Genomic DNA, 27,854 nt, shown 5'->3' with positions numbered 1-27,854 from the left:
CCTCACACGGGAGGCTATCAGGGAACTATCAGGCATTGTTTCGGATATCATTGACCTTAGTGAGGTTAGAAGAACCGGTAAGGCTCATACTGGGCTGACTCCGCTATTGAGGACTCCCAGATATGCAATACGGCGTAGGATTCTTAATCCATAAGAATATAGCGGGCAACAAGGATGAATTGTACACCATTAATGAGAGGGTAGCAGTAGTCGTAATAAAACCTAATAAGAGCTATAGAATAAAGGGAGTACAAGTCTACGATCCAACCTCCAGTCATGATAATGGTGAAATAGATGGGTTTTATGAAAATGTTGAATTAGCCATGAGAAAAGGACAAGCTCAGTATACTGTAGTAATGGGTCGCTTGAATGCAAAAATGGGAAAAAAGCAGGCTTGTGAACAAGCAGTTGGCAACTACGGCGTCGATTCTAGAAACGCTAGAGGGAAGACGCTGGTAGAATTTGTGGAAAGTTATAAGCTGCGAATAATAAAAACCTTCTTCGGAAAGCGCAGCAACAGAAAGTGGACCTGGAAAAGCCCTAATTGTCAAAGAAGAAATGAAGTAGATTTCATACTTTCTGCCGGTCCCAGCATTGTGGAGGATGCAGAAGTGTTAGGTAGGGTAAAATGCAGTGATCATAGGTTAGTGAGGCCTAGGACTCACCTCAATTTGAAGCCTACAACGAGCAGAATTCTATTCTTCTCTCGATCCGCGCACAGGGTATTGGCAGCTACCCATGGCAGACGACGATCGGCCGAAGACAGTTTTTGTCACGCCCAGTGGCTTGTAGGAATTTAACGTCATGCCCTTTGGACTTTATAGTGCACCCGCTACATTTGAACACATCATGGATACCGTTCTGCACAACTTTAAATGGCATGCATGTTTGTGCTACCTTGATAACGTCGTCGTTCTTGCTCCAGAGTTCCACATGCACTTTCAACACCTCCGGCGTGTTTTGACGGGCTTGCGAAACGCCGGCCTACAACTAAATTTGAAGTGCCAATTCGCAGGGCGGCAATTGATCATACTCGGTCATGTAGTCTCCAAGGGTGGAATTCTCCTACATCCATTCAAACATCGGGCTGTGGCCGAATTCGCTAAACCTACATCCATCAAAGACATACGTAGTTTTGTAGGTTTGTGTTCATGCTTTAGACGCTTCATCCGAATCTTGGCCAAGATCATATCGGCCCTGATGAAGCTTCTTGGAAGCAGCGGACCCCTCACTTCGTAGTCCTCAGAGTGCGACGAGATGTTCGCAGTTCTGCGCCGTTTGCTGATATCCCCTCCAATTTCGCCTCCCTACGACCCGGTGACTCCTACAGAGGGGCACACTGATACTAGCGGTGCTGGCCTCGGCGTAATCCTTGCGAAGCGCAAACACGGGTTTTCTGAATATGTTGTGGCTTATGCAAGTTGCACGCTTACGAAAGCCGAGAGTAACTACACCGTGAGGAAAAAATAATGTTTGGTGATCATCTGGGCTCTCGAGTTCCGGCCATATATGTATGGCAGCCCATTTGACATCGTCACGGACTACCACGCACTTTGCTGGTTGAGCACTTGGCCTGCAGGGCTACGATATTCACGTGCTTTACCGTAGCGTCCGCAAGCACACTGACGCCGACGCCTCCTCGCGCACTCCCTTGTCCGACGACAATGCCCGCTGCTCCGTATCTCAGCTTGCTGTTTCTTCCATCGACCTTTGCTCCATCCCTTCCGAACAGCGCAAAAACCACTGGATCGCTTCGCTCATCGATTTGCTCCCTGATCCATCGGCACAACGAACCACTTGCGCGTTACGTTGTCAAGCCCACCATTGCGCCATTGGCGACGACCTACACCACCAACGCAATTACACCGCCGATGGCCGCCAGTGTTTGCTAGTAGTACCCCGCAGTCTGCGTTCTGAAATATGCGCGTCATTCCACTCTGACGCACAGTGTGCACACTCGGGAGTATTCAAAACATACCAGCGCACTCGACAGCGGTGCTACTGGCGCGGGATGTACAGCTACGTTCAGATTTTGGTTTGCTCGTGCCCTGATTGTCAGCGCCGGAAACCTTCACCGCGCCTCTCGTCTACCGGTCTGCAACCGTTACCTTGCCCTACCCGGCCGTTCGGGCGCGTCGGCATCGATTTGTATGGGCCCCTTCCCCTGACATCTGCATGCGCTGGGCCATCGTGGCTGGTGATCACCTCACGCGATACGCCGAAACTGCCGCTCTCCCAGCAGCTACAGCGCATGATGTTCACTCCTTCCTGCTTCACCGATTCGCACTGCGTCGCGGTTCACCACAGGAGTTGCTCAGCAATCGTGGACGTGTGCCACGTTCTGCACCACACTACTGCTCCCCATCCGCAGACTAATGGCCTCACATAACGATTTCACCGTATGCTTGTTGACGTGCTCGCAATATACGTAGCTTCCATCTACACAGATTGGGATGCCATTCTGCCCTGTGCGACCTAAGCCTACAATACCGCCACTCAGAGTACGACTGGCTTTTCACCCTTTTTCTTATTGTATGGCCGGCACCCGTCGCACACAATCGAAAAATTTCCTTCCATACAAGCCAGATCTTAGTGCGCGCCTATTTCTGCCACAGCCAGACATGCCGAAGAGTGTCGCGATCCAGGGCGGGCCTTTCCTTCAAATGATCAAGAGCTCTGGAAGAGCGCTCGCGGTGACACCACGTCTGCGCCCACGTTTCTCCCCGGAGCGCTTGTGTGGCTCTCGGTCCTTTCCGCTGCAACTCGGCTCTCGTAGAAACTACTGCTCAAGTATGAATGCCCCTACCGCGTCGTCGAAGGCAGATCTCCTGTTACGTGATCGAGCCCGCTGAACCGTCGTGGACACGCACCGTCGCGGACGAGACATTCTCAGCGTCGACAGCCTCAAGACCTACTATGGCCCACTCATAGCGACAAGCTGTTAGGTCGCCGGGTAGCTCCCTTTTCGTTTCCGGGGGTAATTGCAGATTTCAAAAGATGAAGCGCCAACAGTTACAGCACATTAAAAAGGAACAAGGAAAGGACAAGGTAGTCCTGTCTTTGTTCCTTCTTAGTGTGCTGTCACTGTTGGCACTTCATCTTTTGAAAGCTATGCACACATTAGCCACACAACGTCTTCTACTGTAATTGCAGACAAGGATTGGAACAAAATGCTGGGTTGTGCTCTCCAGCGCTTCTCCGTGGGTAGTCCTCATCAGCACTTTTGCTCGTGAATGCCGCTCGTGCTGGGAGTCCGTGCCCTTCTCTAACACTCGGTGACAAACGCTGGTGACAAATAAATGTATTGATAAGAGAAAGAGTAAACTTAGTGAGGAAGAAATAGGCCGGCCTAGACGCAGTAATGGTAAAATCAGGCCAATGCACGCTGGTGCTTGCAAACAAATATGCAGCTTTAGAACAGAGAGATGAAGAATACATAGAGGTAATGAATTAAACCGTAACTAGGCCGGCTTCAGAAGCAGCAACTGAAGTGAGAGGTAAGGCACCAAGGCAACCAGTAGGTATACGCTCTCCCAAGTAACAAAGGACCTAATAAAGAAACGACAAAGAATGACAGTGCCCAACTAAAGAGATAAGGTACAATTCGCGGAACTGCCAAAGCTGATCAACAAATAGAGAATCCAAATTATAGCGTGAGAAAGACTGAGGAAGCCGTAGAAAAATGGATGCAGCATGAAATCAGTCAGAATAAAACTTCGCGTAGTGCAAACGAAGGCGTGTACGCTGAAAGATAAGCACGGTAATATTTGCACGTGGACTTGTTTATATTTTTCGGGTGAGTGATTTTCTCCGTCTGACAAATGTTATCGCTCAGCGCGGGACGCGCCTGCATGTATCGGTAGTTTCTGTAATGTTATCGATGGTTCTATCCGCTGTCTGTTGTCACCCAACCTTGTGTAATCTGATTGCATGTATGCGCGACGCGAATAGTGGATAACTTTCTGGAAGACACGCAGGCACCAGCGATTACTTTGGAACGGTCGATGGCTCGTCTATAACAATCGACGCTCTTCACCGGCAGATCAGATTTTAGATGATCGCCAGCTGTGTATGCTGCTATTGCAGCACTTTGAGTGTAACTTGCTTTTGCGGTCACAAGTTCGCCCATTAAAAGGGCAGTTTCGTCATTCACAGCTGTAATATCCACCGTCACTACTACATGACAACATCATCAGCAATCCCGAAGGTATAGTAAAAGCAGCGGAAGAATTCTAAACTGACCTGTACAGTACCCAGAGGAGCCATGATACCTCCATTCGAAGCAGCAAGGAACGGGTTGCAGAGGCTCCTTCCATAACTAGTGATAAATTGAGAGGGGTCTTGCAAGACATGGAACGGTGAAAAGCGACAGGAGAATATGGAACAGCCGTCGATTTAATAAAAGATGGAGGACACATACTGCTCGAAAAACTGGCGGTGCTATATACGAACTGTCTATCGACTTCAAGGGTCATAGAGAACTGGAAGACTGCCAACATTATACTAATCTACAAAAAAAGAGACGTTAAAGAATGGAAAAATTATAGGCCCATTAGCTTGCTACCAGTACTGTATAAAATATTCACCAAGTTATTATCGAATAGAATAATGGCAACAACTGGACTTCAGCCGACCCAGAGAACAGGCTGGCTTCAGGAAGGGATACTCTACAATGGATCCCATCCATGTCATCAATCAGGTAATCGAGAAATTAGCATAGTAAAACCAGCCTCTCTATATTGCCTTCATAGATTAAGAAAAAGCCTATGATTCAGTAGAGATATCAGGAGTCATTAAGGAATTGCGCAATCAAGCAGTGCAGGATGCTTACGTAAATATCTTGGAAAATATCTACAGATTGCACTGCCACCTTTATTCTCCACAAGAAAACTAGGAAGATACCTGCAAAGAAAGGGGTCACACAAGGAGACACAATCTCTCCAATCCGTGCTTGGAAGAAGTATTCAAGCTATTAAACGGGGAAGGCATAGGGGTGAGGATCGGCGGTGAATAACTCAACAACCTTCCGTTTCCAGATGACATTGTCCAGTTCAGAAACACTGGGGACGAGTTACAAGAAATGATTGAGGACCTTAATAGAGAGATTGTAATATTAGGGTTGAAGATTAGTTTGCAGAAGATAAAGATAATGATCAATAGCCTGGCAAGGGAACAAGATTTCCGGATCGCCAGTCAGCCTCTAGAATCTGTAAACGAGTTTGTTTACCTAGATCAACTACTCACAGGGAACCGTTATCAAGAGAACGAAATTTACAGCAGAATAAAAATGGGTTGGAACGCATACGGTAGACGACGTCAGCTCCTGACTAGAAGCTTACCAATGTCACTGAAAAGAAAGGTGTAAAATCAGGGCATTTTACCGGTGCTAAGATATGGGACAGAAACTTGGAAACTGCCAAAAACAAACAAACTTGAGAACAAGTTAACTACCGCGCAAGGAGCGATGGAATGAAGAATGTTAGGCATAAGATTCCAAAACATAGCATGTGATCTACATCACATAGTGGTGTAGATCAGAGAGAAAAGGTTGATAGATGATATTCTAATTGACATTAGGAGAAAAATATGTAGCTGGTCAGGTTATGTAAGGCGTAGGTTAAGTAACCGGTGGACCATTAGAGTTACAGAATGGGTGTCAAAAGAAGAGAAGCGCAGTCGAGGACGGCAGAAGACTAGGTGGGGTGATGAAATAAGGAAATTCGCAGGCGCTAATTAGAATGGGTTGGTGCAGGACAGGGGTAATTTGAGATTGCAGAGAGAGGCCTTCGTCCTGTATTAGACGTAAATTATTATTATTATTATTATTATTATTATTATTATTATTATTATTATTATTATTATTATTATTATTATTATTATTATTATTAATGTTATTATTATTTATACATCAAACTGCCCTGTGATCACATCCAGTGGCGAGATGGGTGGTGCTGTTACTCTGTGTCGCTACCTTATTGCAAGTGTTTTTCTTGCAGTGAGTAATAAGTTATGTGGTGCGGAAAATGTATTTTCTCCTTCTATAAGGCCATCCGCTTGTATAAAGCTGTAAACAAAGCGTTCTACCGAGCCTTGATCTTACGCCAGACACTTGTTGGTGTTGTACTTTGGAACAAAAAGGGGATCATCATAAAAATCAAGTTGAGTTTACAAGTGCAGAAAATTCTCCAATTTATCTGGGCGTGTTGCAAGCCGATAGACAAAACCAACTTGACCTTTAGTATTCGCGTCACTAACATTTTGCATGCGAATCGCAAGTTCAAAGCAATTGTGCATCAGCACGCTCAGCCCACGAGTCACAAATACCGACAATCACATCATTTCGCTGCTCTAGAAGAGCTTGTGACACTTGTAACAAAAGCGCCTCTAATCAATACTTGATAAGAAGCTTCTAAATGTAAAGCTTGGACGCACTGTCAAGCTTATGGCGGCGAATATCAAGGTTATGTGAATGTCGCCAACTGTTTAGATACAATTTTGCAGGCAACGTATCTTGGGCGAACAGCTCCAAGTGTCATTTGTCCTGCCACCAGCAGCGATGAAACGCAGGCCTCAAGGACAAGCACAGCCCTTTATATCTCAACCAACAGAGTGAATCGCACGTCGCGCTAGGCCCACGTCGAGGCAGGCCGTAATCAGAATAGCTCGCGACACGTGCGGCCATGTAAACAAACAAAAATACACCGCGCATCGAACGACCGGGAACTACGAAGGGCGCCGAGACAGTTTCGAGTAAGCAAACAAAGAGGGCGACGGGCGCCGATACAGAAAGCAAGGAAGACGAGCGAGAGAGACAGTTTATTCGAAAGAAAACCGAGAGATGTGTCGGGAGGGAAGGCGAATAAGACAGATAGGCGATGGCGAAAGGAAAGACAACAACACTAACAAATATTCTAGAAGAATCTAAAGAGAGAAGGAGTGAAAACAAGAGCTGTGACTGCGAAGTGAGGAGGGCGTGGAGGGCGTTGGCTTCGTCCCGCGGTGTCAGCGAGGTATTTGCTTTAGGGCCACCCCGAGACCAACAAAGCAGCGGCAGCTCGCTGGACATAAGAGCACGAGCCCCGGTTCAAAACAACGCCGATGGCCAACGAGGACGTTGCTGAGGAGCCCACAGGGGAGCCCTTCGGGCTTTCCTTTAACGTCCTCTGGTCCATGTGCATGGCCGTGGAGGCGTGCGTGTGGGGGCAGTGGGGACGAAGATGCGTTCGGTGGGAGCCTTTGGTTTTGCCGCCAATTTTTCTTTTTCGGTCCTCACTGACGCAGACTGTGGACAGTGGTTAGTACTGCGTCTTGGGAAGAGCCCAGTTTACGGGCGTTTCTTCTGTAGCACGTCGCAATCAGTGAGGGTGGTGGCTAGAGCGAGGAAGTTACTCCAAAGCTTGAGAAAAATCACTACAGATGTTGCAGTGACCAACTTCATGGGCCTCACGGAGCTTAGTGAGGGCTACGTGGTGGTATTCTTGAAGCCCGAGTCACATGAGGAAAAAAAATGTCAGAACCAAGGGCGAAAGATACATTGCGATGAAACAATAGCCATAGAAAGAAGAACGACGGGGAAAGTACGCGAGCTCTTCGGCCCTAACCACCAATCGTGCGGAGCCGCAACCCCTGGGCCAAACAATGCGGGCTCGAAGAATCCTCGGCTTTCCAAGGGTGGGCGTTGCGAACAGTTGCGAGCATTGCAGGGAATGCTGGTAAGAGAAGCAAATGGGCTGTGAACTTTTCCCATATAAATTATGTGGGGCTTATATTCAAAGTCTATAGCCGCATTCCTTCACAGTGATTCGCCCTCTTTTTATTTATATAACAGAAAACAACAAGAAGGAGCGTTCTGGCAGTAGCAAGAGGAGATGTCAGAATGGATCTTCACTTTCTGAAGCACGGTTGCAGGCGTCAGTCTTTCGCCGTGTTGCACGCCGCTGTATTCATCGGTAACAGTGACAGAGTGATTGACGAAGCATGTGCCAGTGGGGGAGAGCAGCGTAGAAAAAGTTTCTGAAGCGTTTGTTTTCGGTGGTTGTGTTAGGGGTGGCCGACGAGGAAACGGAGGTAGAGTTGGTCTACGAGACATAACATAGTACAGCACTTCTTCATGGTCGTTATAACTCTCCAGCGGAATCAAGTTCCTTGGTGCCTTCTTCCCTGCCTCGTCTCCTGTGAAATTCTCCTGTCGATTGATTGGCGTTGGTTCTGACTGCCTCAAAGTACATGTCTGCTGTCTTTGAGAGGCCCGTAGCTGTCACCTAGTGTGCGCTTATGAAGCTAATGAATAGGGAAGCATAAGTGTTTCCTGACCGCAGGGGCTTGAAAAGTGCTTTCCCAAGTGATAATGACTTGGTCCGCGCAACAAATGTCTACTGTACTACTGTTTTGTTATAGCATTCATCGCCTTTAGGTCCTTTTTATGATAGAAGAGTCTTGTAAACACTGAAAGTAGATAGTGACAGCCTAACAGAAGAAAATGCATTTCCTTGCTTGGCATTGCACGCAGAAATTCCTGGAGTAAAGTGGAGTTGCATCGCGGCTACACTTGTCGCGGCGCAACCACATTTCGAAGTCCTTTAAGCTACAAAGAGGTTCTCTGTAGTTGGAACAGAACCTTGCCCATCGTGGTGCCCTTATTCATATTAGAAATATGGCCATTAACCCCTGACATTACGTGTACCCCTGTCAATGAGAAAAAATGTGGTAAAGCCATCTATCAGGTTAGCTTAGGAAGCGTGACACTACGAGGACTGAGGTGGCGTAAGCAAACGTAAATTTTTGTGTTCTTGCAAATATTTTTTAAACCGTACGGTTGCTTACAACGAAAACTGTCAAAGGCGACACTAGGAAATCCAAGTGACAAGGAGCAAACGGGCATAAGCTGGCAAGTATCAACAACGGCATCAGCACAATATGCAAATGTTGACATCTAGTGGTGAAATAACACCAGCAAGTACTACTAATATATTGATGTTTTTCTTTCTGCAGACTGACTTACTGATTCCTGACATCGTAATTCCTGATTCCTGACACTATTGTAATATCCTAATGTCAAAGTAGAAAAAAGTTATCACTCAGTAATCAGCCTCATTCTACTAATTCCTGCGGACCTTAAGGATGTAAAAGAACAGAAATCATTGAAAATAGCAGGTTCTGGTAACACACCTATATTGTGGACGCCAGGGGTCAATTCATGATTAATGTACTCTGTGATATATATACATACAAGATGCGCCACCATGACAGGGCACACTATATATCTAGCTTCTCTAGAGACATCTTTTAGTGCGTAAGACTTTCTCGCTTCACGCCCTTTCGGGTGCCTAGCTATCTACTGTTGGGGTTGGCGTCCGGCACCACGTGCAGAGAATTTCAACCGACCATCTCACCTTGCCTCGTCGAAATGAGGCATGACTTCGCCTGCTATTGTTGGCGTCCCACACCTCGTGCACAAAGAACTTTATCTCATCCGACCTTCTTCCACCAGGCCTCGTCGAAATGAAGCGTGACTTCCTAATTCGTCATGACCGTTTCGAGTGCCTGCCTGTCTGCCGGAAGCCCAGTAGCGTACAGGCCTCTTTTGCGTGTTTGGGTGTGCGAGTTTAGAGAGGCCCTTTCCTCGAATTGGATCTAGAGGAGAACTTCCACGAACCCGCAACGCGCAGAAGAGACGGACAGGCGTCTACAATTCCAGGAGGCGTGACGACATCCTCTCTGCAGCAACCTCGGTATAACCAGAGGAGGCGGGGCCCTCTTTCTGTGCTGGTCAATTGACGTCGACGGAAGAAAGATCCCGCCCACGATTGTAGAGAGCCTATTTAAGGGGCTCCGAAATGTACTCTTACACACTTCATGCTCTTCTCATTTTCTTTCATCTACCTTTCAATAGACCGTGCAAGTTTCGCACTAGAAATCGTCTCGCCTTTGCTTGGTCGCCATGGTCTACCGTATGCCTGCAGCCCGCCAACAACGCCACGCTACCCACTAAGTAACGTCGGTCGAGCTTCGATAAGCAGGCGTCGCTACTTCTTGGCAGCAGTACGATACGCTACCCTGGAGTACGCAACACTACCCATATATGTAAGTTTCTAACCGTTCCCGCCACAGGGACACTAGGTAGTCCCTGATCAAATGGGTAGCGTATTCGGCTGCTGTGCTAAGTGCAACAGGGTTTGCATGTATATAGGGTTTGCGTACATATAGGCCACTTTTCAACGGACCTGCCTCGGCCCGACGTGAGTCAATGTAGATGCGGAAGTGGGTAGGTACCGCTGTTCAATGAACCCTTTAAAGCTCACTTGTAGCCCTGGGCGTGTGTCACTTGATCGACGCTGGTCAACCATAAACCTCTCTGATGACAACTTGAGGCACTGGGTATGTGCCAGTAGGTGTTTACTGCTCTTCAATGAACGTCCTTGATGCAACTTGGGTAACTTCGCAGGTGGCACTGGGACTGTACCGCTCTTCAATGACAGACGCACAGACAGACAAGAAACTTTAATTGGTCCTAAGGGACTACGTTGTCGTAGTCGTGGGCTGCACCCGCGCCGGGGGTGGAACACCGTGATCTACAGCCCTGTCGCAGGCACTTTGGACAGCCCGAAGCTGGACTTGAAGGTCATCGCTCTTGACGGCTGCATCCCAGTCTTCTTGCCTGTTGAAAGGCGAGTGGCGCAACACAGAACATTGCCACAACATGTGGTTCAAGGTGGACAGTTCCTCGCCGCAGTCTGGACAGCCGGAGTGTGGTGGCGCAGCCTTGAGCGAGACGGAAAGGAGCCCGTCTGTAGCATTCTCAGCACCGAGGCCTGGGGTCTGCCTAGCTTCGGGTGAGGAGCCGGAAACTGACTGCCTCCCAGCTGGTAGCGAGCAGTGATCTCGTGGAAAGTAAGCAGCCGGTCCGTGGTTCGGTCGATCGTCGGCGAAGCCGGGCCCCTCGGACCGGCGCGGTTGATGAGACCTCGCGCCTGGTCGTGGGCCAACCAATTGGGGTTGATCGAGCCGGAGGAGACGTTCCGGCCCATGTGAGCCGGGAACCAAGTGATGACGTGGTGGGCCGTGCCTGTCCTGCGGGTCGTCAGCACGGCCGCAGCCTCGGCCGACACCAAGCCTGCGAGAAAGGCCATCGCCGTCGACCTGGAGTCTGTGAAGATCTGCGTGCGCCCGGGTTCGCACAGCGCCACTTCGACTGGCTCTGTGACGGACGCCGTCGAACGTTGGATAGACGCCGCATTCAGGATCTTGCCCAGGGGGTCAACCACCGTGGCCACGTACGAGTTTGATCCGGGATACCGCACCGCGTCGACAAAGGACGCGAGCTCTGTGTTCTGCACAGCAGTGTTGATGAGTGCTCAGGCTCTGGCTGCGCGCCGGGCCTCGTTGTGTTGTGGATGAACGTTCCTCGGGGAGGAGGAGACTCGAAAGGCGTCCCTTTCACCCTGGCATAGCGAGACGGCGCACGACTCCTCGGCCATGGCTGCCACACCTGCCATCATGAGTGCCGGCCTTGGTGGTAGAGAGGCGAACGATCTGTGCCATTTCCTGTTCTCCTACGACTTCACTCAGGGTGTTGTGGACCCCGAGTTGCATCAACTTCTCCGTGCTGGTCGTCATGGGGACGCCGAGGACTCGTTTAATGATCTTCCTCATGAGTGCGTCGATCTTGTTCTCCTCCGACCGTTACCAGTTTAGTGCAGAAGCCACGTAGTTGATATGGCTTATGAGAAAGGCGTGATAGATCCTTGTGAGGTTGGCTTCGCTGATGCCCTCCCTCCTGCTCATCACTAGCGAAACGAGTCTGAGCATGTTCTCCGTCTTCGTGCTCAGGTGCGCGATCGTTTGCGCGTTGCTGCCCTTTGCATTGAGGACCAGTTCAAGCACCCTGAGAGAATGCACCCTCTGGATGCGCTGACCCGTCTTCGTTCTGAGTTCGATCGGTACTTGGTCCAGCGTCGTGTCGAACTTGCGGCCTTTTCTGTCGGGCCGATACAGCAATAGTTCTGACTTGATCGGCGAGAGGACCAATCCCATGCCCTCGAGGAATTCTTCCATGACGTGCAAGGCCTCTTGCACGGCCCGCTCCACCGCTGCGTCCGACCCACCGCCGTACCAGACGGTGATGTCGTCCGCGTAGATAGCGTGATTGAGATTGACGGCCCCGATTCGGTCGAGTCGGACTGATAGGTCTCTCATGGCGATGTTGACGAGCAGTGCAGATAACACCGCACCCTGCGGCATGCCGCAGGCTCCCAGCACGTATCCGTCTGACTTGATCTGGCCCAAGTTGATCGTGGCCTTGCGGTCCCTTAGTAAAGAGCTCACGTACGCGTGAAAGCGTTCGCCGTGGTTCAATCTCGCAACAGAGTCGAGGACGTGCTTGTGTTTGACCCTGTCAAAGGCCTTGGCGATGTCCAGCGCCAAGATACTTCGGACGTCTCTCGTGACCACGTCGACTTTCTGCCTCTTTATCAGCAGCATGACCTCTTGAGTGGACAGCGAGGGTCTGAAGCCGACCATACTCGGCGGGAGGAGGTGTCGTTCCTCGACATGCCTCGATATTATGTTGTGGATGACATGCTCCAGCACCTTGCCCACGCAAGACGTGAGCGAAATGGGTCGCAGACTGTCTATGGCTGATGCCTTGCCCGGCTTCGGAATTAGGATAACCGTGGCTTCCTTCCGGACATCGTTGATTTCTTTGGTGAGCAGTTCGATCGAGCCGTCGTCCAAATCTCGAAGGAGTGTGTTCGAGATTCCATCCGGCCTGGGCGCCGATCTTCCGTTGGGGCCTTGAAGGGCTGCTTTGACTGAGACGGAGAAGGGGGTGTCGAGCTCCTCGTCCGCCTTGCCTCCATAGGCCGGGTAACCTTCTGGCCCGGACTGCCCGATGGGGAGGTAGCTACGCGCGACTTCGTCCATCACTTCGTTCGTAGATGCGCCTTCGTTATTGAGCTTGTGGACCAGCCCATCGATGGCCAGAGTGGGGTTTCTCTTGGACTGCGTGTCATCCAATAACTGCTTGAGGAGGTTCCACTTGCCTCCCGCACGCACCTGGCCGTCGACCGACGCGCATACTTCATTCCATTGCTGCTGGCCGAGCTCTTTGCAGTGAGATTCGATCTCGCGATTGGGGGCCGCGATCCTCCTCCGGAGGTTGCGATTCAGCTTCTGCGTCTTCCATCTGGCCATGAGGGAATTCTTGGCTTCGACAGGTGCGCCAATCGAGCGTCCATGCGGTCGAGCTCGACGTCCGTTTTGACGGTCCTGGTGACCGCAGCTACATCCTTCTTGAGCTGCGCTACCAGGTCCACAAACGACTCGTATTTTCGTGGTAGTCCTTCCTTCTCTTTTGGATGGCGTCCCAGTCGACTATTTCGAAGGCCCTCTGCGGGGCCGCCCTGACCGGTAGGGAGATTTACACGATGTAGTGGTCACTGCCCAGGTTCTCTTGTAAGTTGTGCCACTCCGCTACCGGCGCATTCTTGACGAAGGCCAGGTCTAGGGTGGTGTCTCTTGAGACCGAGTTTCCCATGTGCTGGGGTAATGGGGGTCGGTTATCAGTTCTAGGAAGCTGTCACTCGCTGTCTGCAGGAGTCTGCAGCCTTTGGGAATGCTTCTCACGTAGCCCCAGGCTTCGTGCGGCGCATTGAAATCCCCAGCCGTAACGAGCGACGTCTCCCTCGCCTTGGACGATGCGTTGGTTGTTAGGCTGTAAAAAGTCTGGAAGTTGCCCCTAGGAGAGCAGTACACATTGCTAACGTAGACACTGTTATTGAGTCAACTGTTGGGTATGATCTCGACGAGCAACGCTTGCAGCTTGGTGTTGCCAAGACGGAGATCGTGCTCCTGGAAGGCGCACCTATTTGCATTAAGTATCGCGATGCCGAGCCCGTTCTCCGCCAACGAGGAGACAGCTCGGTACCCCTGGAGGGAAATCGTTTCCATTCCCGTTTCCTGCAGTAAAATGATGTGAGGCCTCTTTCGCGGCTCCCAGGCCTTGATCAACTGTACCAGTTGAGGCCTGCGCCTCCGGAAGCTGGCACAGTTCCACTGCCACACGATGATCTTAATATCCGGTCTGGCCATGGTTGGGCATGTTGGACCGGAGGTGGGATGAGATGCCATCTTGCTCGTCAGCCCACGACTGCTGGTTGTCTTGTAGAATTTCACTGGACACCGCCTCCGGCCTAGCGGCGTCGCCGTAGTGTAGGTCCCGTCGCTTGGCAAGCTCGTTCTGAAGCAGTTGCACTCTGAGTAGAAGGGCCTGGTTACTCTGTACCAGCTCGGCAAAGGATTTTTGCATGCGATCCAAGGACCTCTGCATGTCAGCCTCCTCCATGCTCACGCCCTCAACAGTACCCTGGGAGGAGGTGGCGCTGCACTTGACCGCTCTTGCTGTGGCCCCTTCTTCCGTAGACGTTTGCCTTGCCGCGGCCCCTTGGACGGTGCTGGCGTTTCGGAAGGCCTCAAAGTCGGCCTTCATTTTCTGGATTTCCTCCTTGAGACTGGTGTTTTCGTTCTTCAACGGCGCGATCCTGGGATCGTACGCCCGCTCGCTCTCCTCTGTGGCGCCGTGTTGCGTCCGGCTTGTCTGCTTCGTCTGTTTCATTTTGTCGGCCCAGGTGTGACCTCCTGCGATGCGCACTTTGGACTTGGAGCGGCCCCTAGATTGAGAGCGCCCTCGTTGCACGGAGCGCCCATGTGAGCGGGAGCGCGTTCTAGAGCGGGAAACACTGCGCGAGTGGGAGCGCCCACTCGAAGAACTCCAAAAAAAGGTTCTTTAAACGTTACCGATGATCGGTGGCATGAAATCCACGCAACAAGGGCTTTGGAAGGACAGTAATGCGATGCTCTAGCAGGCTACGCCAGTAATTTAGTGGCGTATGTGCCGCTTTTCAATGAATTTTTTTTCACACCAACGCTGTCGTGGAGCTGCACCATCAATTCGAGGCAACAGTTTTTCTTGCTAATGGAACTTCGTAAAATTGGTGAACATCATAATTGAAATTGAAATTGAAATTGATTTTATTCATTATAGATTACAGGTTGTAAAAACAAATAATATACAGAAGGAGGTCCCATAGTCAATGACTGTATCGGGACCTCGTGTTATTTATAAAAATGCGCTTTCTAAAGCAACGAATTGAACTGCATTAAAATCATATATAAGCAAACATGGAAGAAAGTAAGTACTGGAGAATGCAAAACAAGATTACGAGTTAGTTACAAGAAATCTAACGAAGGAAATTATACAATTGCAAGGAGCAAATGCAGTAAAACCAAATGAGCTAAACGAATTGAACAGTAAAGGTAATTTTACCCAAACGTGCAAAACACACACAAAAAAAAAGAATTTCAAATATACATGACCATAAATGCAACAGTAGAAACAACAACAAAACAACTTTGAAATACACATGACTATTAATAAAAAAGAAAGGTATCAGAATAGCAGAATATTTGAAGTAATAAGGGTGAAGAAAAAGAGAAAAAAAAAGAAGAAAAAAATAAGTTAACGTTAAATATTTTCTGTTAGAAGAAAGTTCTTGAGGTGTTTTTTAAATACGGATGTTGAACGCGAAGTTTTGACACAAAGTGGTATGGAATTCCAAAATGAAAAGGCAGCAAAATGAACTGATTGTTTGCCATAGTTGGTGCGCACTTGAGGTAAAATTAGATTATTGTGCAAAGCAAATCTAGTGACATTAGTGTTGATCAGGCAGGTTTTAGGAATTATACATGCAGGAACTTCATTATTCAATAACTTAAATATAATTATACCCAGATTATACATAACAGTTTTTTTGACAGACAGAAAGTTATTACGGTGTAGCAATGGGAGAGCGCTAGTATTATAGGGACTAGAGGTGACTATTCTAATTGCTTGGTTTTGCAAAGTTTGAAGTGAACTGAGGTGAGTATTGTATGTATTTCCCCAACATATTAACGAGTAGTTAATGTGTGAGTGTATAAAAGCGTAATATAGTGACACAAGTGTAGAACAGTTAAAAAATTGGCGGGCTCTAATTAATAACCGAATGCCGTAAGCAACTTTCTTTTTGATATTCGAGATATGATGATGAAACTTGAGGTTAGAATCTAGTTCTACCCCTAAGAATGAGCAATGAGTGCTAGAAGGGATTAAATGGGAACCAAGAATCAGCAATGGAACTGAACAAAATGGTTTCTGGGGGGAATTAAATACAATAAACTTGGTTTTCGAGGGATTAATAACAAGATTATTATCTATACACCAGTTTGTAACCTTAGCCAAGTCATTATTTAGTTTAGTAACTAAGGACGAAATATTTTTATCGTAGTTAATTATGGTTGTGTCGTCGGCGTACAACACACATTGTGAGGATGTTAGACAGTCAGGCAGATCGTTAATGTAAATTAAAAATAATAAAGGTCCCAGAATAGAACCCTGCGGTACCCCTAGGTTAGTAATCTTGGCTTCCGAAAAAACATTAGAAATTTTAACTATGTTATGTCTATCCTGCAGGTAGGTTCGTAGTAACATTAGCGCTGGCCCAGTTATGCCTAGAGCTTCCAACTTTAAAAACAAAATGTGATGGTTAATAGTGTCAAAAGCTTTCGTAAAATCAATAAGAACTGAACCAGCAAAAAACCCTTTATCAATAGCTTCTTTTAAGCGATCCGTTAGGAAGATAAGTGCAAGATCGGTTGAATAGCCAGGACGAAAACCATACTGAGAATTGGAAAGAATATTAAATTTAGACAGGTAATTGGTTAATCGAGTAACAGTCAACTTTTCAATCACTTTACTAAAGAATGGAAGTATACATATTGGGCGGTAATTTGTTAGTAAAGAACGATCGCCTCTCTTAAAAACTGGAATTACCTTTGCTCGTTTCAGGCCAGATGGAAAAATGCCGGTCCTGAATATTAAATTGATAATAAAACATAAAACATCACATATGAGATGAGCAATTAGTTTTATGTTACTAGGATGAATGTTATCAAGACCGGCACTGGTTACTTTCAGCTTGCGAATGACATCAAGAACCTCATGGGGAGTTGTAGGGTAAAGAAAAAATGAATGCGGCACACGATTCAGTGACAAAGGACGGCTACTGATGACTGGTTTGTCCGGAAAAAAGGCATCACTGAACGCTCTTGCTATCTGAAATGCTTGATCATATGTAATGTGATCGTTTGTGATGGTATCGATGAATGAGAGTTGTTCATTTCTGCGCAAAAATGAATTTAAAACTTGCCACTTTTGCCTCGAGTTGCTGCCAGACTGACCAAGTTTGTGCTCATAGTAGGTCTTCCTCGCATTCTTTATTTTGCTGTTGAGTGCGTTGCAAAATTTTTTGTATCGTGCAGAGAGGGCGACATTAAAAGGTTGCCTTCTAGTTTTTTTATATAGGTTGTCACGTTTCCGCATATTGGCTAGTATGCTAGCATTTAACCAAGGGTTTTGAGGAAGGGAGAGGATTTTCTTGCATTTTTTCTTGACGGTATGTGAATCGATTAATGATAACAAAATTGCGGAGAACTGAGAAAAGGCTTCTTGCGGATCATTATTTTCAAGGACAGCAGACCAGTCAGTTGTAGTCACAGATTCCAAAAAGGCATCTTTGTTCAGTACGTAGCTGAAGTATGAAATAGTGGGTGACTGCGGCTCTGAGTTGAGGAAAATAAAGATAGGATAATGGTCTGTTATGTCGACATCAAGGATACCAGCCTCTGGCGGTGGCGTCATGTTGCTTAGCGCATGATCTAGTAGTGTGCCCTCATTTATCTTATTACAACGAGTAGGTAGCGTTACCAAACATTCAAAACCGTAACTCTGAAAACAGTTGCTATAAAGGGAGCAGGTAGGGGAAGTGTCATCCAGAAGGTTTATATTGATATCGCCCATAATAACTACATTCTTGTTATTAAATGATAGCTTCTCTAGGGATTGATCGAGGGCAGAACAAAAGTCAATGTAAGATGAAGACGGTGATCTGTAAATGCAACCAAAAATAAAGTTTCTGTTAGCACGATAAGAACCGATCGTATTAGCCCGTTATTAACAGCATTTCGCTCATTACTGGTTGTTTACTGTAGGAGGGATGTGCAGCAGTGGGTTGTGTGCTGCTGTTCAATAAACCACTCGTCAACTTGGGTAACGGAGTATGGGCCACGGGGTGTGTGGCAAGGGAGTTAACAAAGCTCAACGTTCACATGTGACGGTGAGCCACGTTTATCGTCTCGGAGGCCACGCGCAAACTTCTAGGCAGTGCCACCAGATAGCGCAGCCTGCCCTGAAAGAAGTGCGAGAGTGGCACCCTGTCGCCGCATGACACGTTTCTCAGCATTCGTGCGCACAAGCGCCCCGTGTATTTCGGAGGCCTCTCCTGCAATTCGCGGCAGAGTGGCTAGACGGCACCGAGTGTTCTTAAGGAAGCGCGAAATGGAGTCCCACTGCAGTACACGCTTCAGACATAACTCATTTGGAGGGTTGCATTACGCTGTATCGCTATAGTGATGCAATGATAAACGCATTACCGTCGACAGCAATCATTAGATGGGTTCGACCAAGTTTCTTTATAAAGTTGCGTGAGCGGGACCTTTGAACGCGAGAACTACCGCGTGTCTCAGCGACAACTGCCTCGCTGTGGGGGATTATAGGAACATAAAATTCGCAGCAACATTTTTCTTGCTAATGTAACTTCGCAAAATTAGTGAACATCATAATTAGCATGACAATAACAAATTGTATTATTCCGTTATTAAGAGCATTTCGCTCGTTACCTTGCTAGGTACTCACTGTAGGAGAGGTGTTGGATTTGCAGAATTTAATTCAGCCCGTTCCCGCCATATAACATTTTGATAAGTCTTGTGCCTAGCACTACTTTAAAAAATAACACGGAAATATAATGTGTCCGTGTTTACTGTGCCAGTGAAGACTTTTTACACTGTCTTTTAGACGGTGTAAAAACATGCCAACTGCAGTAGCGATGCATTTTTCTGCAGTTCTTACATATCTATATTGTGGTGCTGGTGCAAGAGCTGTAGTATCTATAAAAAACATTCCTTTTAGTAGTTATGACATCAGTTACGCTTGTATGGAGCACGTCCCAATTTAGTCGCACAAACTAAACGCCGCATTAAGCCATGGACATGAAAGCTCAAGCGGCAAATTATCATGTGCTGGTTTTGGTATGGCACTGGAGTAGCATGGCAGAAAGAATCGATATAAAGATGGGCGGTCATTCAGACCCCCTGCTCAATTAATTTAAATCCACTTGCTCAAACGTTAACAGCATTAACGAGTTTTACAAGCTGTAGCAATTGCAGAGCATATATTTGCTCTCCCCATAGCACATAATCGTGCCTCTACATTGGGATTCCACCCACCCCACGCTACAATATATAACAAGATAGCCATTCTACAGTTTTTTATGTCACGGATCTCAAGAATATTTCGCACATTCTCGCCTCAGTCGTTTTGAGTATTCATGTTTCTTCAGCACTCTCCATCGTCGTTTTCCCCTCCCTATCTGACTGATCTGTACATTTGTGACAAAAGAAAAATACAAAGAAAAAGGGAAGGAAAGAAAGAAATGACAAACACTGCACGAAAGAAAAGCTATAATAATCCCCATTGCGTTTCCCTTCCGCTCTCTTTCACTCAATAGGGAAAACGAGCAAGGCCCCTGGCGAGCTTTGCAATCCATAGTCGGCGTCGTCGGCGTCTAAGCGTGTCCTAAACGCTGGCCGGATATCACTGCAGCTCAATGGCACTTTTATCAGCGGCCTCCAGACGCCACGAAGTGCATCATCCCTGACGTATTTGGCCGTTGTGAAGAGAAAAAAGATATGTGAGATCCGAGGGAGGGGGGGGGGGGAATCAGTAATGATGAAAAGGCTAGGAGCGGTGAACGATAAAGCTTGATCGGAAAGTACGGAGAGGCGCAGTGTGGTGTAACACGTCGCGCAATAGCAATGCGTTCATATTTTCTTGCGCGACACAAAAATTTTGAAAATAAATTCGCTGATCTCGTGTATAGGCTTGAATTCAGCCAAGCTGTACACGAACAGTAAGGCAGGAGTGGGAGGTCACGCGCCTGTAATCCTGAAGTCGTACTTGCCGTTAAAATTTCGGGAGGGGTATGAGTTATCTGGCTTGAAGGAAATGGGACGCTGGTCATCTGCCATATTCATAATCGAATACTGTTATCATGAAGAGCAGAACAACTAAGACTTCCTTAACGTCGCAAATGGTGATTATGTGCGAGGGTAGTGCTTCAGCCAACTCAGTGTTTCCTGCGGTGGGGTGTTTATTCTCCGCTATTATTAGAAAACGACTGCTCAAAGAGTTACTGGTATTATCCCTCACCTGTAATTGCAAGCAACGACAGATGCGCAGATAAGACAACGAGCTCTATTAGTACACGCCTTCTCGCCAGTAAATTTATGAGACTCAGCTGGAGCATTCTAGGCCATGCTACAGCTTACATTGTATAACAGAACGTGTAAGCAGCGTAGCAAATAGGACCCACTAATAAGAATTTGTCCACTGCTTAGCAGGAATGGGGTCATGTTAAGCAACAATGCAGTTCATGCTCTACGCTTTTGAACATGGTCATTGGCTCGCTTGCCACTGCGTAGCGGCTATCGCCTCGATTATCAACTCGGCGTGACTTATAAAAATGCGAATAATTGATTGAAATAAGATGGAGAACACTTACAAAATAATGGCCTCAGTGGCGATTTCTTCAGTACGTTTTCTTAAAGGAAGTGTCAATGAAAAATTTTCGCATATTATTTCAATAACAGAGGCATAGAATGCAATAACATCTAGCATTTCGGCGCGTACAACCGTGTTTGACACCGGCTTCGTGATCCGTCACCTGCTTTTTACACAAATTAAAAAGGCAATCCGGAGGTGGCGAATTAGAAGTGCGCCGGCAGCTGTTCAGAATGACTAGGCGTTCTTTCCCTCGTTCTTGTTCACGCGGATCCGAGTGGCATTTTCATTGCCCGGAAAACGACAGGGTTGCCGACAGGGTCATGGCTCAAGGCCAGACGAAAGTTTAGTGCGGTACAGCTTTCGCGACAGCAATCTACTAAATAGTGCCACAAGCCAAAGCAGAACGTGCCACTCATTGCCCAAGTACAAAGATAAGCGCTGTGTCCTTTGCCCTTCACTTCCCATGTCACTGTGCGCGCGCTACATTCTTTGTCCTTCCTTCTTTCCATTTTCCCGAGTCGGGCTGTATCAGCGGCTGAAGTTAAAGAGGCGTAATTACGCATTCGCCGCGCCACTCGGTGCGCTGTCGCCAAGAGCTCAAGCGAAGCGTGTGATTACAAAGCCCACCGTTATTCCCAACGCGTGTCGTTCCTCGCCAGCTCAGCTTTGTAAAGCTCGAGCCAGACAGTGTTTGCCGCAACGCTGTCAGGGCTCCGTCCTGATCACTGCCCAGAAACTGCACGTCAGTTTCTCGACAGTGAAATGTACAGCGTGGCACTGGGGTGGCCTCACAGCCGAATGTGCCCTCCGGCACTAGCGATAACAGGAAGCGTTATACTTTTGTGGCTTTGAAGCCTTGCTCGGAACGGTCAAAAGCAATCTAGCAACAGAAAAGCGAGATCACAGTTTGCTTGTTCCTGCACCTTCGTTCTTTGTATTCGTTAGTGTGGCATGCCTGCAGCTAGTGGGAGCGTGCGGGAGTGTTTTGAAATATATATGGTGCCCCTGCGGTCGCTGACGAGGTTTACAGCTTTCCATCACGAGAGCCAGACGTCCGTGAAACATCGGTCCTCTGACAAGGGCGCTAGGCTCGAAAGATTGCCGATTGCATGCGCCTGCGATTTTCGTACGCTCATCGATGTTCTTCATTGAAAGAGGAAAGCGTTTGATAGGGCTGGACGCCGCTTTCATTATCGGCTTTGGCTTTATAAAAATCTTTGACGCACTGTTTATGCGAGGCTAGTGAAGCAGGGAAACTGAGAACACATATTCTAAGCTACGTGATTACGGCACAAGGGATAGTTTCTTTTTAGTTTGAAATCATTATATGCCCAATTACGCGAAAATCCTGCGTCTTCGGGGCACGACGGAGCGAAGATACCAAAAATGTCCGATGGCGCAAATAATAAAAACACATCAGAAAGGCTCAGAACGACGTCAGATTTATCAGGGAGGTTCCTGTAAACAAATTAGATTCATAACCTTGAAAAGAAAATCCGTTATATTTCGGTATAGGTGGAGATCGAACCCGGCCTTCCTGGAAGCGAGACGAGCACGCTTCCCAGACGCCAGAGTGGTTCCACGGTTTCGGCTGATTAAAGGTGTACCTAATCCGTGCGTCATTGTACAGGTCCCATCGCAGCCATCTGGCTGACTAAAGGTGTGGCCTAGCACGGCGTCATTGGACAGGTTGTGGCTCAGCGAATGGGGAGAAAGTGCCGCCACGTCAACAGTGTATAAAATGAGCGTGCTCCATGACGTTCCGAGGTCCACATACAGGGGCAATATAACGTAAGACGATTCCAAACTTTTCTATTCCAATTCTGCCATGAACCCTCCGCGATTGGTCAAAAACTTTTCTGGAACACCCCCACTTCCCCTGTCTGTCACGCGACGTCACGAAAACCGCGATAGCTCCCTACTTTGCTCAGCGGTGGTGGCGACGAAAACAGTCAAGCTCGTGACTGACCCCTATCAACTGACTGTGCAGGCAGTTACTGCCCAAGTGTGGTTACCGATCGGCGCCTGCTGCCCCGTTCCACAACGCCATATCAAGAATCTGGGAGCCGTATCAAGAATCGATGACGCCCCCAACATGACCTACGTCACCGAGACGCTACTACAAGAGGCGCTATCCAGACACCGGAGGACCATTTGCTCAGCGGTGGTGGGGACGAAAACATTCAGCTCGTGAGTAACCCCTATCGATCGACTTTGCAGGTAGGTGTCCACTGTATCTACACCTCACTAAAATTGTCGTTGTCCGCCACTGCCACCACCGCTGTTGCAATAGCTTCCTGTTGGAAATCATTGTAGCTTCCTTTCAACTACCACTGTTACCGTGAGCCTTCAATTTATGCTCTGTTTGATATGTCCGAGTCCGATGCCTGCCTAGGTTATTTGGAGCCACTCCTAGATAGTGGCACATATCCAACCTGCTCAGAATGTAAACATTGCAGTCACCTGGGAGCATGCTCGGGTGTGAGCAAGACGACCTTCAAATAAGACGATGCCGCAAAGAAACCATGGAAGTGCCAGACATACCTAGTTTTGGCGGGCCGAAGGGCACGTGGTGAAAAGAGCCACACATGCGAGCATAAATTGGCCTGCGAGAAAATAGTTATTGAAATTAATAAGAAGCTGGCCCAAATACAGCTGGCCCAAATAGCACCTGATTTCAGTTGAGGCCAGGTAAAATTTAGGATGAAGAGATCCAGAAGAGTCCCTTATCCTTGCTGTGAGTCTCGGGGGTGTGTTTATAACATTTTTACAGAGGTGTGCCTTTGAAATTGATTCGAAATCTGAAGTCGAGTTATTTTTTGTACAGTATATTGGTAATAAAGACTCGACGTAAAATCAGTTGACATTGATTTCTGTTCCCATAGTCCAAAAATGCTCCTAGAAATGAGAAAAAAACGCGTACATTTACTTTTGATAACAGACACATAACATTTGTGCCCAGACTTAATTGTAAGAACTTCGTGACTAGGCTAAATGCAAGCAAAAGCAGAAAGCAGTTCAGAATTCATTACCTTCGACACCAACATAGAAATACCACCGCCACACTTTTCATGACAGTTGACATAGATAGGCATTGTACATCGGAGCTCGCAATACATCCTCCTCCGAAACAAACCACGTTTCGGAGAACATCACGACAGCAAAGCGTACTCGAGTTTCAGTAAAACAATAAACCGCTGTTCAAGTCCCGTAACCAAGATGTCGGCTCATGAGCATATCTAAAGCGTACAGACCTCTTAATTAGATAGTACGTAACTATCCATGACTTCTTTGATATTCTGGAATTTCTTATATTTAGGTTGTAACATTCTTGGGCCACTGGGTATGCTTCGCCAGGTATGTGCCCACTCTTGGATAATCCACCAGAGTGGGTATATAAACACTAAATTTATGTACGTGTATGTCGTACTCTTCTCCGTATACGTGTCTCCTCGCCATTCTTGCCTGCACAAGCATCACACATCGCTGTCGTCCCGTGACATAGCGGCCTCGATGTCTCACAGTGCGCGCGCACACAAACTCGTGCTTGCACTTCTGCACAGCTTGTGAACGAGATAGTGGACACATATAAACAGAGTATGAGAGCACACGTTGCTTATTACCCGCCGTGGTTGCTCAGTGACTATGGTGTTGGGCTGCTGAGCACGAGGTCGCGGGATCGAATCCCGGCCATGGCGGCCGCATTCCGATGGGGGCGAAATGCGAAAACACCCGTGTGCTTAGATTTAGGTGCACGTTAAAGAACCCCAGGTGGTCAAAATTTCCGGAGTCCTCCACTACGGCGTGCCTCATAATCAGAAAGTGGTTTTGGCACGTAAAACCCCAAATATTATTATTGCGTTGCTTATGAAGAAAATTAAAACAATTGTAGGAGTCACATTTGGTTCTTTAGTCTCTCTGTAGGGATGTGCCAATATTCGAAAGTTTCGAAGAACTAACTGAATATTGCCATATTCGGTGCGGTCTTCGAATTGAACGGCCAGAAATCATCAATGCAAATATTTTCTTAAAGTTGTCGAACTTTTTCAAGTCGCCAACTACACCCAGTCAAGAACAATATTGTGGACAGACGATCAGTTTAATCTTTTTGGAAACAGTATAGAGAAAAGCACGAGAATATACATACTGGAACTCGCTATGTAAATAAAGGAATCCAACGTTTCCGGCTAAGCCACAGTCATTCGCACTGAGTTATTAGTCATGAGCATGCGCATAAGCCTCTTATTTGCTTCTAATGCTCCATTTCGCCTGTTATCAAATAACGCGTTATAATATTCAGTGTAATGACATAAACTTACTGACATAGTTAATACCATGATGTGAAGATCCTTCTATATAGTAATGGTGACAATGACTGTTTATTATTGAAAAACTGTCCCAAAATCTTTCATATTTCATTTGATACTCTGCTAGCAGTAGTAGAGCCTCATTCGATTCGGCCTCAAAAAGAACTATTTGCGCACCATTAAGTATTTCATTATTCGATGCACTAAACCTTCCCTTCACATAGATACCAATATGGGCGGTGGATCTGCGGAAATATTTGTGACTCGCCGTGGTTGCTCAGTGGCTGTGGTGTTGGGCTGCTGAGCACGAGGCCGCGGGATTGAATCCCGGCCGGCCATGGCGGCCGCATTCCGATGGGGGCGAAATGCGAAAACACCCGTGTACTTAGATTTAGGTGCACGCTAAATACTCCCACTTGGTCGAAATTTCCGGATTCCTCCGGAATTCCATAATTTTGACTATTTTTTTAATGCAAGAGTAAATGCCTCAGGGCATACTACGAGAGATATTAAAATTTTTGTATAATACGAGCCTAAGTGGAATTATTGAAGTGCTCATCAGCTTTGTAAAATAAAAAGATCATGAGAAAAGACCAGCAGGCAAAGCCGACTAATCGATTCGCCAATGTGGAGGTCATGTAGAATATATAGAACACATTTTTGTAGGTCTTCCCTTTTCTTTTACATGCAAGCTATTGAAAAAGGCTAAGAAGAAACTATATTGCACAGTTTATTCGCCGGGATGCAAACGCGAACAGGATATGAGAAATGCGTCATTAGGAAGCGTACGTGAAGCAGCCATGGTACGCTTGCACATTTATGATCTTCTAAACTAGCAAAACAAAGCTGAAATTTGCGCGCGAAAGTGGCTGCCTTGCGGGTCACTCTCCACGAAGTCAATCTGTCTTCGGTCCTCGTTTTTCTTTCTTTTTCCAGTACGCCACCTTCGATGTCAATTACCCAAAAATCTGGGGCCCACAATTTTGAAACCCACCGTGGTTTCTTAGCGGCTTTGGTGCTGCGCTGTTAAGCGCGAGGTCACGGGATCAAATCACTGCCACGGCCACCGCATTGCGATGGGGGCGAAATGCAAAAACGACTGTGTACTTAGATTTAGGTGCACGGTAAAGAACCCCGGGTGATGAAAATTAATCCATAGTCCACTTCTACGGCGTGTCTCATAATGAAAGTGTAGCTTTGGCAGGGAACAGTCCAGAATTTCATTTTTGTTAACGGCCCTCCTTATCATAGACAAGGAGTAGCTGGCACAATATTCGCTAGCCAACCTCTGCACCTCTTGTCAATTAAAAAAGAAGCTAATAATAACAGGCGCAATTGCAAGAACACGCTAACTGTTGTAACTTTGCCTACGCGCGATAAAGAGTGACCTTCTTCATGCAAGGAAACCCTCTCGCACGTGCCACTAAACTTCATGCAGCGGTGAAACATTTTTCCGCCGCAGTCCGTGGCACCCTTGCCTGAGATGATACCTCACATACGCTTTGTTCGAGTTGAGCTAAACAAGTTATTTCTGTTTGTCTTGCCCCTCCTCCCTTTTTCTTTTCTTTCTAAATAAATATTTTTCTCCCTCTTCCTATCGCTTCTTCCAAGGCCATCGCTGTTTCCCTTCGACCCTCTAGCTGACCGCAGTTGTCACACGCGAGCGTCCCAGCGCTGCGTCCATTGCTGTGTATATCCGAGCCCTCGTAATGTAGCCTTCTTTCCGACACGCTGCTTTTACCATCACGGCAGAGAGAGAGTGTGTGTGATTGTGAAGAGAAAGAAGCGCTATTTTCTGCAGACCTTTAGGGAGCACGAGTCAGAGCCTTGGGGAAGGGAAGCGGGACATAAAGAAGGAAGCGAAGAGAAAGAAGGAGAGTCAGAACATTATGACTTAGGAAATTTTAGAGCGCGCGTGCGGAAAATACTCAGAAAACATAACGGACCGAGCTGGTAAGCCAGAGACCACGGAAACACGTGTCTAGGCCAACGCCAATTCCATCAACCACCGGCCGTGCTCCTCGTTCCGTTGCGCGGCTGCAACGCCGCTTCATCGTCCGCAATCCAGAAAGGACCGCACTGGACCGGCCAATATGGAAGATATAGAGCAGGCGTTGCGTTGCCGCTATCTGCCTGTTCGACTTGGACCTTTCATTTTTCTCGCCGTTTCCTTAACCACCACCGACGTCTCTCCTTTCACCGTAGCTTCAGTTCTTTTTTTTCCCCAGTATTTCGTTGTCCTTCTCCCTATCGGCAGTTCTGTACGCAGCGCTGTGCCGTTCAATATCGGCTCGCGCCCGTCGGACACAAGAAGAGGCGAAGGCGCGAAAGCAATCTCGCTGACTTGGTATCCATTGCTGCGCCGAGATCAAGCTGTTTCCCGCCGCGCTGTGCGATCTCGAGAAGCTCTCCAGAACGCCGTCTTCGCGCTCTGCCAAGCCTGCGCTCCGGACGCCGAGTCGGCTGCAACTGGCACAAAAATATATATAAATATAAAACACCCCCGGAACATCGATGAACGCCAAATGGGGACAAAAGGAGAGTTGAGAAGAAGACCGCGAAAACATATATAGATGCGTGCCGAGAAAGCGATCCGCTTTGAGACAAAAGACAGCGAGGGGTCGATGCAAGTGAAGAAAATTTCAAAGTGAGCCAAGGCGAGAGATTTCCCGTGACATACGTTCGGCCAATGAAGACATCTCCAAGATGATTGCTTCCTCCGATACACCTTTTCGAATCGTTTTTATACACTGCTTTCTTTTTAGATAGTGCGCCGATTTTAATCGGCCTGTTAGACAGATGTTATAAGTTAGGACCGTGCACGCAGTTATGCT

The sequence above is a fragment of the Dermacentor variabilis genome, chromosome 4 (genome assembly GCF_050947875.1).
Source record: "Dermacentor variabilis isolate Ectoservices chromosome 4, ASM5094787v1, whole genome shotgun sequence".
NCBI classification, from domain to species: Eukaryota; Metazoa; Arthropoda; class Arachnida; order Ixodida; family Ixodidae; genus Dermacentor; species Dermacentor variabilis.
The sequence above is the reverse complement of the archived record's forward strand: the minus strand, read 5'-3'. Positions refer to the sequence as shown.